General features: G+C 31.6%; 1 pseudogene; it reads right to left on the reverse strand.

The window, feature by feature from the left end:
- Window positions 1–426: 426 nt before the first annotated feature.
- On the reverse strand, window positions 427–12033 carry LOC149567409 (receptor homology region, transmembrane domain- and RING domain-containing protein 2-like; annotated as a pseudogene).
- Window positions 12034–18048: the final 6015 nt, after the last annotated feature.

Below are 18048 nucleotides of genomic sequence, written 5' to 3' on the forward strand. Positions count from 1 at the left end.
ATGCAAAAGCCAAGTTACAACTAGGTAAATACTATCCTCATTGCCAGAATCAAAAGAAGGATTGTCAATGTAAACTGGTTGCAAACATGGAGAACCAACATCTTCTAACTGAGCATGTCAAGATAGATGGAGATGATGAGAAAGTATTCTTTTTTTCTCAACACTGACCATGGGCTTAATGTCAAGGTATGCTTCAGGACCCTTTGCAAAATTTTAATTCATATGGTAATCAATGGCAAAACTATAATTCCCAAGGTCCTTCACAAAATTAACCTAATTAAAACAATGCTGGGCAAAAAAACCCACAAAAATCCTAATGGCCTTAGAATTCCCAACCACCCTAGCCTAACCAATAGAGTAACCAATGGCAACCACCCCAAGGGAATTAGTACTGTACAAACCAATGGAGGGGATCCCAACAATAGCCTAACCAAAATATTGGTGCTCCACATTTACCACCTCCAGTTTAGAAACCTGCTCTAATGCCACCACTTGCAAATCCTGGACCTCAACAGCAAACACAGTTACTTGTACAACCTTAGCCAAACCCAAATAGCCAACAACCACAACAACCCATGTATAGTTTTGATGCTCAACAGTATCCTGCTTAGGCTTTACATGTTGTAGATATACACCTGACATTTGATATGACTTTACTAGTGCCTAAAACACCTCTTATAATTGAAATAATAGACCCTGCTATAGCATCAGAACCCTCAGTTTCTAAAACCATTGACTCAACCAATGTTACTATGTCAACCCAAGCTCAACTAGCAGTGGAACTTCCTTTTCTAGAAAAGTTGACACAAAAGAAATCTGAATAGAGGAACAAGCTTTTAATATTGTTGATCATCTGAAAAACATACATGTTCAAATACCCCTATTTCAAGCCATTAAGGATGTTCCAATTTATGAAAAAGCTATTAGGAAAGCTTGCTTGAAGAAGCTTGGAAGGAAGAAAAAGGACCCCACCATAGTCTATGTTGTGGGACAATTAGCTGACATCATGGTAGGAAAATTGATCACACCAAAATATTTTAATCCAGGAAGTCCAGTAGTAAATGGTCAATTTTTTTAAAATTCTTTAATAGATCTTGGAGCTTCTATAAATGTCATGACCAAGGATACTATAAAAAGTTGAAAATAGAAGGGCTAAGGGCTACAACAAAAATTCTACAACTTGCAGATAGTTCTACTGTTACCCCTGATGGGATGATAGAAAACATAGTTGTAACCTTAGACTCTCTAGAATATCCTACAGACTTCATGATTTTATCCCCCAAAGCTAATCTATTTGGTTACCCTGTCATCCTAGGTAGACCATGGTTAGCCACAACTGATGCAAATATAAGTTGTAGATCAGGGAATATGACCATCTTAAATGGCCAAGCAACAAATAAATTTGATTTATATCCTCTAGCCAAACCATTGCTAGATCTAAGCACATCTGTTTGGCTAGATTTAGGAGATGAATAAGAAGGGTTAAACTCCATAGTACAACTCATGATGTTACATAGACAGTCTTTTCTAAAACTGTAAGAGGAAGATTTAGTATTTCAGAGTATCCTCACTAATAGTTGTGTGGTAGAAAAAGATGTATCTAAAAGTTCTGTGTTGGAATTAATCACATATGAAGAACATGATAAGAATTGTAATTTTCTCAAAGAACCTGGTATTCTTTATCCACTCTTACCGTGTTATTTGAAAGCAAGTCTAATGTAATGATTCTTTTCATCATTGCTAAAAGAATTGTTAGCAATAGTTTATGCACTGAAGAAATTTTGGCATTACATAACTGGATATTCCATATTTGTTCATACTGATCATGCAATAATTAAATATCTCATGAATAAACCTACTATAATAGGTAGATTAGCAAGATGGTTACTGTTGTTATAAGAATTTGATATAACTATTATTGATAAGCCTAGAAAATCCAATGTTGTAGTTGATTATTTATCAAGAATCCATAATGATGATACTAAAATTACTATGGTAGATGATGCATTTTTGGATGACAATTTATTTCATATTACTGTTCAAACTCCATGGTATGAAAATATTTCTAACTACATGCAACCAATAAAATATCAAAACATTTTTCTTACAAGGAAAAGAAGCTACTTGTAGAGAAAAGTTTCCATTTTCCTAGATAGATAATCTCTTGTTCTACACTAGATCTAATCAAGTTATGAGAAGATGTGTGAGAGAAGATGAGACATATGATATTCTACATGCATTTCATAATGAACCATGTGGAGGACACTTTGCAATAAAAAGAACAACCTTGAAAATCTTGACAATTGGTTATTATTGGCCTACACTTCACAAAGATGCAACTAACTATACTAGGAAGTGTGACAAGTGTCAAAGGATGGGTAGACCAACAAGAATAGATGAAATGCCTCTTAATACTCAAATGGCATTAGCACCATTTGACAAATGGGGCATGGACTTGATTGGTCCAATTGATCCTCAATCTAATGGGAAATCCTATATTCTTGTGTGCATTGATTACTTGACAAAATGGGTTGAAGTTAAGGCCATGAAGCATGCTCATGATGAAAGAGTTGTTGAATTTTTTTATGAAGAAATTTTTACTTGCTAAGGTGTACCCAAAGAGCTATTCACTAACCAAGGTGCACAATTTACCTCTAATCCAATCTTAGAGTTGATGAAATAGTATAACATCAAGCACCAAAAATCCAATCCTTATCACCCTCAAGCTAATGGACAAGTAGAGATCACAAACTGTGAACTGGAAAACATCCTTAAAAAAATAGTTCATCTACATCGTAGGGATTGGACCAACAGATTAAAAGGAGCTGTTTGGGCTTATAGAAAAACTTGGAAGACTACTATAGGATTTACACCATTTGAGCTCTTGTATGGAAAAGTAGCAATGCTTCCAATTGAATTTGAACATAAAATTCTATAGACAACATTGGCATTGGATATTGAACTTCTTGTAGCACAAAGAGAACATCTTCTACATCTCAATTCTCTGGATGAAATGTGCAAAGCTGCTTTGAAGCACATTAAACTGATACAAAAACAAAGAAAACAATGGCATGAATCCCATATTAATAGTAAACAATTTCAAGTTGGTGACTGGGCACTACTATATGATTCTAGATTTAAAGATATGCCAAGAAAGCTATAAACAAGATGGCTGGGACCATATGAAATTAGTCATGTCTTTGATAATGGAGCTATTCAACTAATTACCATTGATCTAATACCTTTCAAATTATTATTCAATTCTCACAAACTTGAATTATATAAATGGACTTCCTATAGTAGTTTCAGCAATCAGATTCAAATATACATCAGGGAACTCTTCCTGTAGCTGAAGGTGTCAAACTTTCAACTATTACTCTTCAACATTAGTTTCTTTGTGCAGGCTCATAATAAAGACTTTATGTTCACATAAAGTTCACTTTTTCATTCACTTTCTCCTTCCATCTCATCTCTTTACCTTCCACCCATCCACCTCATCTCATTTCTTTATCTTCCATCCACCTAATTTCCATGTCATCAATTTCTCATGTTTTCAATAAACCTTGTGAGATGTTGATGGACACTACCAATGCTGATATCACTTCTACCACCTTTTTTTTTGGGACATGTGATAATTAGAATGAAAAATATAACATTTTCAAATTATCATTCACTTATAGTCTACAGATTTTGTTAATTATATTTAATACTGCATAATTTATATGATGGCGGTGTTATGTCAATCCCTTACCCATACTAGGTCTGACAAGTGTGGACAATTGTCCAAATTTAGCAGGGGTTAGGGAAGGTCAGTAATATCTAGTGGCATTTCTATTTATCCATAATTTTTTTTCCAAATCTTTGCATTCCCTTCATTAATGAAAATTAATTTCCATAAGTACACAAGTGAGGTGTCATATACCCCTTATTTTAAAATTATTTTCTATTTCAAGCTGTAATGTGACTTATGTTTAAATTTTATGTGATCCAAACCTCATTTTTGGATGATTCTCACACATATTCATGATTTGACTTCATTAAAAGTCATATTATTGTGCATAAAAATTTGTTATGACATTAATTGCTTGTTAAAACAAAGAAGTGTGAGTTGAGTCTATAAAATAATGAAGCAACTTGAATTCAAAAGGGGGAAACTAGAGTAAGCACAAAAAGTGTTAAGAAATGGGTGGATAGTTGCAAAGGAGAGAACTAGTAGAACATACTATGTTGCCCTCAGATGTAGAAGCTGTGAGAAGGTTTAATGCATTTAGATGGCTAGGGTATTTCTTGAGTTTGACTACATATGATGAAGAGGTAACTACAAAATTTACAAGGAAATTTGATGAGGGTGAAGCTTTTGGGGTTTAATGGTGATTGCAACAGAGGAATGCATTGTTGAAGTGACTAGGTTGCCTACAGTTGGAGAACATTACCCCACAACACATGATGTGAGGTCAGCAAGAGCTCAATTTACCAAACTGCCTGATCCTCAGATGGAAAGTACAAAGCAAGGTTGCAAGATAATGTCACTACTGCCACCATAGAATGAATTATCCATGCATATTATCATGTATTTTACATATGAAGGTAGATTCTCATACTTGCATGCACATCATTTCAAACTACTTAGTTGTGTAAGGCATAATATTGTAGTAAACATTCCAAATTTCTTGTATAATATGCTCTATATTAGTGTAGAAGAGACTTAGAAAGGAAAAGATAATTCCATTACTTATCATGCCTTAATAAAATTACTGATAGAGAGGTTGCTTACAGATGTGTCTCCCATGACATGGGATGAATTTGTGCAAGCCAAAACTCGACAACCCCAAGCTGCCCCTAGTGAATAGCCTAGTGAGGAAAATGTCCCTACCAATGAGCCTACTAAATAAAATACCCTAGAGGTTGAAGCCAAAAATACCCAAGGAAATGTGCAAGAAACTATTCCTATTCAAGAAATTGTGCCTTCACCTGTGCAAGAGACCCCAAAACCAACTTCTAGCAAAGCCAAGAGGAAACGAAAATTGCCAGAAGAAATCTCTATTTAGGAAAAGGAAGAGCCAAACCCTATAATTGTGAGACAAAAGAGAACAAAGAAAAGTCCTACAACAACAACTCCTAGAGTAGAGACACCCAAAGGGAAAAGTAGGCAAAAATCTATGGTGCAAGAAGAAACCCCTATAAGGAGAAGCCCTAGGATGAGAAGGCAAGTTTCTAAGCATTCTACTTTTTCTAAAACATCTACTAGGGAATCCCTTACGCAAATTGTTTTGAATCACCCTTCTCCCCATTCTGAGATTACAAGCATTCTCAAAAATCCTACTGAGGAATGTAGGGATGAAATTAAAGAAAATCTAGATCATAGCCCAGTAGACCTACTAGGTACTTCCAACTGTAGGGATGAAATAGTTCCTGAATATGTTGATCCAAACACTGCCCTAGTTCCCCATCAATCAACATGGATTACTAATTTTGTAGAACATTTATGGAAGGAACAAAGGAAGAGGAAAAGAAATCATGAAGAAGACAACAATTCTATCACACTACAGAAACTCCTTTTTTAGTTGTATGGATACCATCTATTTATTGAGGCCTTGTGGAAAGAAGAGAAGAAAAAGATGAATAAGATTATAGCATCTCAAGGTGAAGAAATTGTAGATTTAAACACTAGTACAAAAACAACAATATATTACTAAATAAACTACTAAAAATTGTAGATATGTGACTAATTTTGATCACGTGACCAATGGTAGTTTATTGCCAGACATTTATCTCCCAACCAAATTTATGACTAAACTATTTTAATCATTGATTAGGTCATTAATTTAGTCATTTATTATTGTTACTTGGTAGTTTATATGGTACTTTATTTGGTAATTTTAGTAGTTTATTTGGTAGTATATTTGGTAGTTGATTTAGTAGGATATTTGATAGTTTTTGGGTAGTATATATGGTAGTATATTTGGTAGTATATATGGTAGTATATATGGTAATATATTTGGTAGTTTATTTGATAGTGTATTTAATCATTAATTTAGTCATATTAGGGCACGATGGGATTAAACCACCATCCTCCTACTTATAAAGCAGGTGCTCTTCCATTGAGCTAGTACCCTTTAAAGAATAATGCAAAAAATTGACAAAGTTGTCTTCCCAACATTAGATCTATCGTGATCATGGTCACTATAACATGATACACTCTTTTCAAAGAACACAAATTTTAGTTATTATGAAAAATAATAATATAATTTTTTATCAATAATAATTCAACAATTTTAAATTATTTTGTTCAATAATTTTAAAATTATATTTCATGTCAATTACACTTCTCTAAATTATTGTAGTGATAGAATCGTATAAAATATAATTTGGAGCACTTTGGTCACACACAAGTATTATTTCTTGTACTAACTTTTTAGAAAAAGATACAAATGATTATGCAATTTAAGTCACAAAAATAGACCTTTGCATTAAATTGAAACATCAAACCCCATTGAAAAATCACATCAAACCAACTATTTTTTTTCTTTTTATGGTCTCTACAATAATTGAGACTAGCTTGTGTGCATTGCAAAAATAAAGTCACTTGTTGTAATGATGAAATGTAATCACCATAATAATACCAATGTCAAGAGCATGGAAAAGCTATAGATACAAACATATAATTGAATTTTTTTCGCTGAAAGATCAATGCAAGGAATTATACAAGGAAAATTTAAGACTAGTTGTATTGTCTCCAAACAATCAGTTTTTAAAAACATTTAAGAAAAGGTTCTAGTTTTTTATAATTGAGTCACAATTCAAGGAAATTTAACAAATAATTAAATCATGCATTTGGCTTTTATAAAATGGATACCTTATGAATATATTTAAGAGCAACTCTAGTTTGATCATCCGAATCTGAATTTGGTTTCATCACAACACATTGGATGCAAACTCCCCACATACATCCTAGATGGGAAGGGCATGTTGGACTACTACTAGATGCTTCTATATTATCTAGAAAAGAGTGACAATGCATGAAATAACAGTAAATCATTTTCAATCAAATGTACAACAACATGAAATAAATAGACCTTTAAAATAGACATTAAAAGCATTTCATGAAAGTTTATTTTTAGATACCTTTAATGCCTTTAGGAATAGAAGCTTGCACCTCTTTGCTTCCCATAGGCATCATTCGTCGATTGTACAATCTCTTTGTTTTTGTTCTGATTATACCCAAAGAAAAAACATTGTAATGTAATATTTGGAAAATTTTGGAGGAGAAAAATACACAAAAGATACAACAACAATAATTAATACTTACTATCAATAGCTTTTTCAAATTATATTTTTTGCAAATACGAACACTAGAGATGCCAAATTCTTAAGACAAGACACTTGAACATAGAGTTCCATAGCAATTTTACTTGTAGGAGAGGTATGATTTTCAATAAAATGTGCAATTTTTGGTACTTCATCTTATAAAATTTGTGCATAAAAAATATAGAAATTACTATATTTGGATTTCTACTTTCCATCTATTCTATTGTTTTGCACTCTATTTAATCCATGCCAATGTAAAATTCTTAGTCGACATTAAAATTTGTACCTTGCTACTTCCAAAAATAGATAGCTTGAACAAATAGCCTAAGATCTACTAAAACACTTCAAAAAATATTTTAAATTTTTAGATTTACTTTTAGGGGTTTACAACCTATTTCTTTATAGTTCTCCACTATTAATCTATAATTATGGTGGATGAAATCTATTTGGTGCATTTTTAGGATTGTTGTTTGACTTATCAAACTAGACTTCTAAATTTAGCATTAGAAGGTAATAATAATCTTTGAATCACTGTAAGTTATGTAGTATCAAAAATTTAGGCTTGATGTGTTGTGAGGTACTACATTTTGTTGTTACAAGATTTTTAAAGAAAATAGGAAAGGGCACTTTGTGTTACTTCAACCAAATATAATAGTTTATAAAATTAAAAATTATTTCGAGTTCAATCCACCTAACTTACAAATTTTTGATAGGTTTATAGTTTTTTGGTCCAAATAGCCAAAGCCTACTATTGCCATGATATTGTAAGTATATAAACATTATTTTCCAATAGCAATTGGCCACAAAATTAATAATAGCACCATTGTTGTTGTCTCAAAATATCAAATAAATTGATTTAAAAGGCAACCTCAAAATAAATGCAAAGATAATTCCTCTATATTTATTATTGAACTTTCTTATATTTCACACTTCTGAATTGAATTAATGATTTCATTGGCCTTAAATACTTTGTTTGTTAATTCTCCAAGTGAGCACTAGCCAAAAAAATATTATTTATAGGGGTGTGATAGTTGACAACTTAACAATGAGTGTTGTAGAGTGGTAGAATACCCATAAGTTGGCAAGCTACAGAAGGCAAGTAGTAGATACTATAGGTGTTTCATCCTTATATGTATTTTTCTCTTGCTGATTTTGTTCTCGGTGTTGCTAATGCTCTTGGAATGGAAAGATTGGCTATTTTTGTTGACATTCGGGTCAGTTTGGCCCCTATTGTTCATTTTGACATACATTTTTCTATTCTTTTTTATTTTCTTTCTCTTCCTTAATCTTCTATGACTGCTATTTTTGGTAGTGTTGGGGATTTTTATTCTCCTTCTAACTATGATTGCGGTGGTGGTGGTGTTGATATTCTTGTTGTTGGGAACCTAAAACTTGGGCATGTGTAGGATGAGGAGATGATGATAGATATATTTTGGAGATTATATTTTATGGTAGACTTGTAAACTGGTACATAAGGCTCACACTAAAAAAGAAACAAAGAGCAAGAATTCAAAGGCATTTTTTAACAACATGATGTTAACATCAGAAAAGATGAGGCACATACCTTAACTATTTTGTACTTAACAATTATCAAGAAAATCATATGTATTTTTGACCAACTGATGAGCTTAAAACCATTGGCACAAATATGATTCAAATCTTGAATAATAACTCCATCTTTGTTTGCAGAAATATTAAAGAAAAATCATAAAATGGCATTGTTCCTAATTCTATCATTGAAAAAAGTGCAATTTCACAAAACATTGTCGACTATCACAACTGGCCCTATTTTCTCACTTCTTTTTAGCCTAGTTGCATTAAAATTATAGGTTTGACAAATTTCAATTCTTCCTTGTTGGTGGGATTTGTATGGGATAGACTCATGTATCCAACACATTTTTCTTTTTATTTTTGTATGATGATAGGAAAGGGCTTCTTTGCCTCACCATGACAGGTTGCCTATGCATTGAAACTATGGTTATGGGAATGGGAGTTGCTATTAATCAAGCCAAATCAGTTATAAGCATGGGAATAACATGGAAATATTTTGATTTAACTTGTAAGGTATTGTCAGACTGTGGTGTAATGCTGATGTGGGACCGCATGGCCACATATTAGTTTGTGAATACAATGTGCAATATTTCTCACCTATGCAAGTGTTCTATCTATGCTTCCACATCTTTTGAGAATTTACAATATTGGATATCGGTGACTTATTCAATGGTTGAAATACTAGTTTTTGTAGTTGATGAACATGGATTTTAGGGTATAATTATCTATGAGATTGAATCCCCTAGCTGTCCATAAAATTGATTTATATTCTACTTTTTGACAAAATTTTGTACAAAATGGTGAGAGAATAGATCACAAATAACAACTACAATTGAAGGGAGTGAAGAGAATGGACAAATGTATATTTTTAGTCCCTTGTTCTACATAAATCCTCTTCTACACATTTTTTGTAATTGACATTACTTCAATAAACTATATGTTACTTTTACCTCTGTACACTATATTTGACACATTTTCTAATATTTTACCAATGCTACTTATTCTTTAATATCCTAATTATTTCTTATTTTAAACTAGGTGATGAATTCTATTGATCCATTTCCATGACATGTATGTACTATGAAATGGTAACTAGAGTTATTTGTCAATGACCTTTTCTCTACTTGATAAAACATTACAAACATTTGATCCAATGATAGAACATATACAACATTAAAATTCTCCCAAATGACTATTGCTTAAAGGAGTGAGAAACTAGGTAAAAAAAAGGGGAAACCAAGTAAAAAAATAGTATTTTCCCTACCTGTATGATAGGGTTAGAGGTGAGAAGAAGAGAAACACCAACACCATCAAATGCCTTTTTGCAAGAGCCCTCAATAAGAGTCTGCCAAAGACCCTTAGGTTTCCCAATTCTAGTAGTCTACATCTAAGTTGATGCTGTGTCTAGTGGCTTTCCAAAACAAAGTGAAAGAATATCAGAATCTTTAAGACAATGTAAATGAACAAGTTATACATAAAATAATGTAATACAATTAGTCATATTTAATTTAAAAAAATCTATGATCAAATTTAACTCATAAATACAAGAGTTTCAGAGCCATTACAAAAATATTAGGAAACTTACTACTGAATGCCAAGGATGGAAAGGCCATCTCAAGAACTATGCCAAAGGCTAGTTTGCATAAGCAATCATTAGTAAATCTATGGCCTCACAGTGGAAAAATGAGAACCATATGAAGTCATTTTTTCTAATGCATAGATAGTTACACCCACATTCCTGATATCCTAATAAAGAGCACACTGAATTGAATTAAGATATCACAACCCTTGACCTATTACAAAATGGAATGGATGGAGAAAGAGTGAATAAAAAAGCAAATTTTGGAGATCTACACAAGGAATTTTGTGAAAAAAATACTACAGATTGAACATCATAGGGTAGAAAAGATGTATTTCCAATGTTTCCAATTTTGATGCTCAAATTGGAGAAATCACCATGGGAACATAATGTATGGACATTTTTATGATGATGCAATCTGAGAATATGATGATTTAGCATCAGGAAGTAGGAAAATTAAAGGTTTATATATTGATCGAGATTCTATTAAGGATGACAATGTTGACTGGCCCTAGGAAGAGATTGAAGAATCTACAAACAAAAGTAGGATGCTCTTTATCACTAGGAGATGTACTACAGTTACATGTTTTGCACCACATTTACATACAAGGAGAAATGTTCGCTAGCTTGTGAGCCATGAGTCTATATAGAGAGCATGAAATCTATGGTAGCAAGGTAAGATACATAATTTCTCTATAGATTTATAATATTCAAGACATAGAACATAGGTTTCTAACGTGGAGTTGTCATCACGTGACAAATGTGAATGTTAGACTTGGTAAAATTTCTATGAGTTTCTACACACTCATGAACATGAAAATGAATAATTTTACTTGAAAATTATTTGGCTATCAATTTCTTCTCTCAATAGTGTAGAGCAATATTCAATTCTAGATTGGAAAACTAGGCTTAACATAGCATTAGATGCAACAAGAGGTAAACATTGTTTTGTCATAAAGATAAATGTGAAGACCAGACTACTTTGTCTAATCCTACCTATGATATTTTGAAGGGCTAGAATACCTGCATGTAAATTGCATGCCAAGAATAATTCACAGAGATATAAAGACTATGAACATTCTTCTGGATGACAAATTAACTGCAAAATTGGAAAATTCAAATCTTTCAAGAATAACTATTGATGGAGAATCTTCTCATGTGACAACTACTTGAAAGAAGTAACCAATAGTTTTTTTATAAAAATATAGATTGCAAGAAGGGAAGCCATTAAAACAAGAGAAGAAAGGAGATTATCATTATTCCTCATGATGTATTGAAGGAGGGAATAATGCAGCATTCCATATTTGGTTCTCCAACATCTCTCAAGAGCATTTGACCAACCATCTTTGAGACAAATATTGCATTTATCAAGTAGTGCCCCTAAAGTCCCCACCCATTGCAACCAAAGTATTGCCATGATCATTGTTGTAGAGGATGACCACTTTAAATCCTACACTTTGTGCATTTCAAATTTTACTCTCAAAGTTGCATTTACCTCTTTCAATCAATGCAAATTGTTACTATACACCTTCTCCTAAAATTGTTTGGTTTCTTAGTGGAGAATAACTATTAGATGGTTCTTCTCTCTTAAGTATCCCAATGTTTTAGTGACTCATAATCCCCAGTGTTGAGAGAAACAATTGACATCATAGTATACTGGTCTTGAAATTGAAGTGTACCCCGCCAAGTCTAATTAGACCTCCAAAATGCATTACTCTGTTGGGGACAACCATAAAAGCTCTTCAGGAGAAGGAAAGACTTGTGCAGATGTATGTCACATAATCTCTAATTTTCTCATTCATTCTGGGAAAAATAGTCAAATTGAATTTATAATGATCCAGTTTGAAGTATGAGTTAAAATCCTCTTCTACGCCAGAAACAATACAATACATGTTGAGGAGGAAGCAATGTGGCTTTGGTTTGGGGAATTATAGATGGTTTTGTCTCCTTAGTTGAATAACCTCAAGGAATGGTTAGCCTATATCGTTATCCTCCATCTAAATAATGAATAATTTTAATCTCAAAAGAGAGTGAAATAAAACTATCAGCATTTCCAGTTACATACTCAGTAATAATAACTTAATTTGTAAATGTGTAGTTGCAATTAGATTAGAAAAAACTGAAGTGGTGTGACACTTTAGATTTAGTTTTAATACCTTTTCATCCTCATATAAATATAAGATGTAAAATCAAACAACAGACATGATCTCACAATCATTATCATACAAGAAGATTATATGCTTACACATTGGATATACTGCAAATAAATAGTTTTTTGTAGTATTAAAGCAAGATAAATCCACCATTGCTAGTTCTATAGGGTAAGATAGAAGTGCATCACTTCTAGAATATCCCTTGCACACTTCATCTTCTATATTGTATTTCCTACAACTTACAACATCTCATTCTTATCTTTCAACTAAAAATTATTTTTGTTGCCTACCAGTCATGGTTTGCACATAGTTTTTTTATGAGATCGCCCATACCTTATCTGATAAGGATTCTTAGCTCAAAAGAATGATAATAAGATAGGATAGATTTTTGGTTATACTTAATACTTTAGTTATTTTCTTTGTTTCAATAATAAAACTTCTTGAGGTAATGCTTGTTTCATGTATTGGCAGAAAAAAAGACCTAAACATGTAATCTATTATTACTATACAAAAAATTAGCAATTTGATTGTTGTAACTAGGTAAAAATATGTCATGGCACAAACTTGACAGGTTATCAGATTTGGACAATGTGAAAATTGTTATCCATTACCAACCAGACATATCTTGATAAGTAAGAGATATTTTTCTATAGCAATTCAAATTATGATATTTCTATTAGGATTTAACTATGTAATTTTTGAGTCAAACTCATTGACCCATGTTTCATGAGTAGCATTTCACATGAACCCATTTGTCATGAGAATAAATGGAACACTTAGCACTTATATCTATAGAACTCTTAGCACATACATATATTTTTTCAAATGATTTGTAAAAACAATAACAAAGTTCACATATAGAAAAGAAAATAGGAGGAAAAGAAAGAAAACTAATCTAGAAAATAGAAAACCCATAAGTACTATGAAATGCAGTAATTGTAGCTTGATTGGTAGGTTCTAAAGACTGTTGAATGATGGGGGCATGTGCCAATTAAGATAAAAGAAATACTTTTGGATCTTTAACATCCCTAACTGGATCCTCTTTCTTTCCAGCATTGTAAAGTTGAGAATATATTGGAGTATATCTTTTAGTCTCTTTAGGTTTGGAATTCCCACCTCCTCCTCCTGAAGTTTTAGAATAAGGACTGTATGTAGACTTTTGGGTTAGTACAACATACATATTATTTGATGAATGTGGTGACACTTTGAAAACTATTACAACCTTTATAATTATATTTTTAAAATAGATTTATACAAATCAATAGTGGATAGTAGAAAATCTAATTGACATTTAGGCTAGTTTTATATGTTTAATTGTTCTATTTGTATATATCAATTAAATTACTATGAATTGAAATGCACCATGCCAAGTGGTGTGTCTAAAAGTGGTTTAGATTTTTGTCTGAAATTGGTTTAGGCTTCTCTAAAACAAATAGTAGGGATCTCTCTATATTTTCTAGATCTAAGGAAATGCATAACCAACATATAATTTTTACATTAGACATAGTAAAATTATTGTCTTGAGATTTGAACAAGTAATATTTCTTAAAATGAACAACAATGCAAGCAATAATGTGTGCTTTTTTCCTTGTTTGTATTGCATCTACATATTAAGATTTAATTTTTTTAAGTTAAGTGTATTTGGAAAGAGTATGACCTTCATAATGATCATTTTCGATAAAGGTTTGTGTGAATGAATATTTGATCATGTTCTCATTGATAATTTATTTGCAATATCATTGTTATTAATTAGTATTTCAGTTGTGTCTAAGGTTGATAGTGCATCTTTATTTGTCCTCTTGTTATTATACAAACTCTTGCCATATGATCTTTTGTATATGGGGCTTTATTTGATTTTTGTTTGCTTGTGCAAATGGTCATTTAGGTCATTCGTAGGAAAAAACATGAAGCATCAAGAAGGAAGGACCAAAAGGAAACAAAGAATAATTTAAAGCAATAAAAAAAACTCACCTATTGCAAAAGGTCTCCATCAAATCTGCAGGAGGAGGAAACTTGTGAAGATCTACAAAATTCTTTCCAAACCCTAACCTTTATTCATGACTACAGAGCAAGAAAAAGAATACAAAAAATGATTAACATCAGTGGCCGGTGCCGATCAATAAATTTTTTACCCTAATAAGTGCTTGATTACGACATAATTTTAACAAAAATTTTAACTAATGTAATGCTATCCTATTATTTATTATAATTTATATGGTAAAATTAAATAATTTTAATAGATTTATTAAAGTATATTTTATCAAAAAGTCTAATAAATATTTATTATTTTCTTATGGTTGGAAATTTTTTGTGCATGTAATGTAATATCAAACATTCTAAAATGACATTCAAAATTTTGTTATAAATTATAGGACATGATTAGACATGATAAAGAAATTGCATACATGTTATAAGAAAGGAATCTTTCTTAATTTTCATAGGTTCTATTATTCATTCTAGTGGTGTATTACTATCAGTTAAGAATTCTTGTAAATAAGAACAAGATTTTTGGAGTTTTTGTTAATTTTTGCATGCATTTGAAGGTAAAGTATAATGTGAAGATTTAAATATTTCCAAAGACATGGGGTACTATTAGGATTATTAGATAGAAATATAATAATTACATTCAAATTAATGAGGAAAAGTTTATCTCTAGGTTGAATAGGCTACCCATAATAATAGGTACATAAACTAACGATGTGTCACTAAAAATTTTAAAACATATTTTGCAAATTAAACAACAAAAGGAGAGTCATGTCTCTTTACTGAGAGAAGGAGAAAAAGACAATGTAATGCTTTCAATATAGGTATCTTATGATAAAAACATTTCCTTATATGATCTCATATTTGGAGTGAGCCTATCATAGTAATGTTCATTTATTGTTGCTCACTATTTCATTGCACATTTATTTTTTCCTTAGCATAATTTCCATTATCATGAAGATAGCTTGCATTGATATGATGAAAGTTCTATTAAAAATTATAAAATTTAAACAATATAAGTGCTAAAAAAAATTTAAAATATTTGAAGGCCTTAAGATAGCATCAAGAGGCATGTCTTCCACATAGTAGATATTTTTGGTGAATAAGGCTACTAGGGCAACTAAATGACCTAGCGGATTGGGCTTTTTAGAATAGTAGAGTTTTGGTGTAATGAAACTTATAGATATAAAAAATATGTAATTTTCTATCAATAAATAGATCAATGAAGGCTAACTTGAACACCCAAATTTCAATGCCCCACTCCTAAATAATAAATTAAAATAATATCTCAATAACTACCCTTTGTTAATGCTCACCTTCCATCACCATCAAAAAATTCTCAACTAAAAATTAATCAATAACTCATGTGTAAGATGTCATAAAATTATCAAAGATTCACTTATAATAATAGGTTTGCACATGATCTTTGAGGTTACAAATTCTCTCATAATTTTTTTGTGCCCCATTCTAGAATGAAAATATAAAATAAATATTTTAATATGTAATTGATGATAGGTAATCAAATTTCAATGCGAAATCATGTAATGGAGAATAGTGATGTGTTAATCTAATAAAAAATTAGCAAATCAAAAATTATTGGATGATCAACATGATAATGTGTTCTTAAATATAGTAGTCAAACATCATTTTAATAAGTGTCTTTAGTTACTTCATGTCCTAAACGTAACATTGATAGAGGATATAGGCAATTTGATTGTGTAGCAACATATACATCACCTGTCCTAAAATTATCAGTTGTTAGTGTAAAAAATTAATAATCATTCAATTAGTCATCTTTGTCTAGGTAACCAATTATCTAGTCATCTATTTGCTCATTTATTTAGTCATCTTAACTTATCTAGCCTTGTGATTGAATTTGATGACCAAAATGGTCATTTATTTAGTCATTTATACTTATGAATTGAAAAAAATAGTAGAATTTGATCACTTTTAGTCATGTAGCTAAAATTTTTAGTCATGTGACTAAAAAATTTAGCCATATGGTCATTTCTTTGCCTAAATTCTACTAGTGAAAGGAATAGTTAGCAAGCCAAAAGCAACGAATGGACCATGCCCTCAAGCTAGATAATTAGGCCCTTGCTTGTAGACCACCACCAAGAGGTTATGATCTCTATTTGAAAGAGAAATTTATTTTGTTTCAATTAATGTTAACTCTTAAGAATGATAATGCAGAGTTCAAATCAACACAAGAATTTTATGGACTATATCAAACTCTGCCACCCTGGTAGCAGAATTTACTTTGTGAATTATATGTTCATAATTTTGTTATCCCTTCAAAGTCTCAATGGAATCCATTGCTTTACATAGGGGATATACACTTAAGAGGCCTCATTTCTTGGATGTCCAATGAGGCAAACTATGACAGGTAGTTGAATAATTATAGGGATGAGGAAAGGATAGAACCCTTGCCTTTAAGAGTAGAGAGTAGCAATATAGATGAAGTTCTCAGGGATTGGTTCACATTAACTTATGGAAAGAAGAATCCAGAAGTAAGGGATAGGATCTTTGCTACTAGAGCTAAGGTTTATGCTAATTATGAAAATTTTCCCTACTTTTCTTTTCAAAGAGCTATGACTAGTGCTAGGAGTAAATGGGCTAGATTTCCTGAATCTCTTAAAAAGACAAAACCACATAGTCCCATCAACTTGGAGGTAACACTTCACAAGGTTCCAAAACATTTAAAGTTAGGGAAGTAGACCATATCAAAATTGTGGTGTCCCCTAAACATGTAGCCTCCAATGCTCCTATGGCTATTATATGACATTAATACCAATAGACCTGACAAGCTAAAGGAAGATCACAGAAGGGAAGTGTGGGAGAGAACCAGAGGATTTTACTATACTTTCAAGAGCAACAAGAAAGGAAGGATAGAGATTGGAGAGTTCAGGTCATTAACTAGGAAGTGCAATGCTTGAGGACAAGCATTAGTTTAGTAGGGGGCAGATGATGAGACCAAATATTGCCTTTATTTCATAATAGTTTTAAGACACTATTGATAATCTATTTTATCTTTGTCAAAAAATTTTGGACCTATGTTTACTGAACCTATGATAAAACTATGGGTAGAAACTATGCCACCTTTTGCTAGTATTATATATATTATGTAGTATTTCACATAGTTATCAAAATGTGTGTTCTTATATTTGAATTTAATTTGATAGATGTTTATTTGAAAAAATGTCTCTGTGTTGTAACTAACCTATTAATGAAGATTGAATGATGATTAGAAGGATTCAAAAGATGAGTGCCAACAACATTCAAGGAGAAGAGAATGCTAAGGAGTGGCCACGATGGAGGAAAGTTGTAACAGTTCCAAAAGACAAGACAATGAGTAAGGAGGAGCTATGAATACTTATTACCTTCTTTGCATTTATTCCATGGCAAGTAGATGTTTAGACTTTATTGTTCTCACCTTAAATTGTTATTTCTTCTTCCTGCCTTTGAGTTGCTATT

Source organism: Cupressus sempervirens, chromosome 3 (assembly GCF_028749045.1).
Source record: "Cupressus sempervirens isolate cs-2001-9-10 chromosome 3, ASM2874904v1, whole genome shotgun sequence".
Taxonomy (NCBI): Eukaryota; Viridiplantae; Streptophyta; class Pinopsida; order Cupressales; family Cupressaceae; genus Cupressus; species Cupressus sempervirens.